This window comes from Schistocerca nitens, chromosome 6 (assembly GCF_023898315.1).
Source record: "Schistocerca nitens isolate TAMUIC-IGC-003100 chromosome 6, iqSchNite1.1, whole genome shotgun sequence".
In the NCBI taxonomy this organism is placed as follows: domain Eukaryota; kingdom Metazoa; phylum Arthropoda; class Insecta; order Orthoptera; family Acrididae; genus Schistocerca; species Schistocerca nitens.
In genome coordinates, this window is record NC_064619.1 from 226,992,351 (window position 1) to 226,994,477 (window position 2,127).

Consider the following 2,127-nt stretch of genomic DNA (forward strand, 5'->3'; position numbering starts at 1 on the left):
TTATCCACACGGCTCCCCCCCTTTATTTTCAATACTTCGCATTATTTCTGATCCTAAGATATCCTGAAGGCGTCAGTCATTGACATTTGATTACAAGAATTTGTACCAAGGGTGATGTCTTTGTGATAAATATTCAATGCGCCATTCCTTGAAATGGCTTACTGCAAGCTATAATTCAAAAAAGCAAAGCGGCACGAAACCAATATAGCAAATGTCGCATCGAGTGACTCATCGTTTTGACGTTCCAACAACATTTGCTAGAAGGGGGAAGAGTGAGGGGAATCACGCATGATTTTATCATACTGTACTATCATACTGTACTATCACCCGATTGTCTGTGGCTGACGGAAAAAAATTAACAACAGCTAGCAGTCGAAGAGCCTGGTACACCGTTAGTGCACTTTAGCCAAGTTGGTAGCCTATGTTCTCAATACGCTATTTTTCTGTGTTAAAAATATGGTTCAGATTGAGAATGAGATTTTCATTCTGCAGCGGAGTGTGCGCCGAAATGGAACTGTGTGCCAGACCGAGACTCGAACTCGAGCCCTTTGTCTTTTGTGGGCAAGTGCTCTACGACACCTTTTTTTTACCTCGTTTTGTTCTATATATTGTTCGTTAAATTTGTTCGGGGCGGACGTCCGATGATACCCGTTTAGGTTCTTCGTTGATCTATTCACCGAGCTTTTTATTACAGAGGGTAGCTAACCCTGTGACCGAACACACTGAGCTACGGTGCCAGCTACGATCTGAGCTATCCAAGCACCTGTCCTCATTGCTTTAATTCTGCCAGTAACTTGTCTCCTACCTTCCAAACTTCACAGAAACTCTCCTGCAGACCTTGCAGAACTAGAACTCCTGGAAGGAAGGATATTGCGGAGACTCCGCTGCAGAGTGAAAATCTCATTCTGGAAACATCCCTCAGGCTGTGGCTAAACCATATCTCCGCAATATCTTTTCTTCCAGGAGTGTTAGTTCTGCAAGGACTGCAGTACAGCTTCTGTGAAGTTTGGAAGGTAGGAGACGAGGTACTGGCGGAATTAAAAAAATGGTTCAAATGGCTCTGAGCACTATGGGACTTAACATCTATGGTCTACTTAAACCTAACTAACCTAAGGACAGCACACAACACCCAGCCATCACCAGGCAGAGAAAATCCCTGACCCCGCCGGGAATCAAACCCGGGAACCCGGGCGTGGGAAGCGAGAACGCTACCGCACGACCACGAGATGCGGGCGGCGGAATTAAGGCTGTGAAGACGTGTCGTGAGTTGTGCTTGGGCAGCTCAGACGATGAGCTGGCACGGTAGCTCAGCGTCTCTGGTCAGAGGGTTAGCTGCCCTCTGTAACAAAAAACTGAATGAACAGATCAACGACGAAGTTTAACAGGTGTCATGGAACGGCCGCTCCGAAAAAAAAATAAATAATAATAAAAAAAACGAACAAAATGAGGTCAGAAGAAATGGTAGACCACTTGCTCGCAAAAGGCAAAGGTCCCGCGTTCGCTTCTCGGCCCGGCACACAGTTTTAATCTGCCAGGAAGTTTTATGGTTCAGATTTTTGTTACTCTGAGTGATTACAACATTCAGCTCGCGTTTACAGTCAATATTCTCACAAATTATCTGTTATTTTTATGTAATTAAAGCATAAGAATCATTAAATAGTAAGATCTGGTCACATGACGGAAAACCCTCTGTTATTGGCTGAAACTCTGATGACGTCACATACTATGAGTGAGACGAAGCTATACGTGTGTTACAGGAGTGTTAGCCGAAGTTACTACGTTTTTACGTACTTTTTCTGCAGATAGTTTAGCTATCCAGTGATGAAAAACGCATTTACAACTTTTAAGTAACAATAGAAAGGAATATTGCGAACGCTGATAGATGAAACCTTACGAAAGTTGATGCGTTTATGCTCTACTCATTTAGAGCGGCGATATTTGCAAGGACGGACTTCTTTTCACTACTCCCTAAAACATCATTAAACTCTCTCAAGACTAAGGAATTGTAGAACTTTTGGAAATGGGTCCGTATCTTACATCTAGATTGTCGTCTATCAGTCGTGAACTACGACCCGCAACGCAATAAAATCATCCTTGGCAAATCTTGGCGCATATTCGCGCTACACA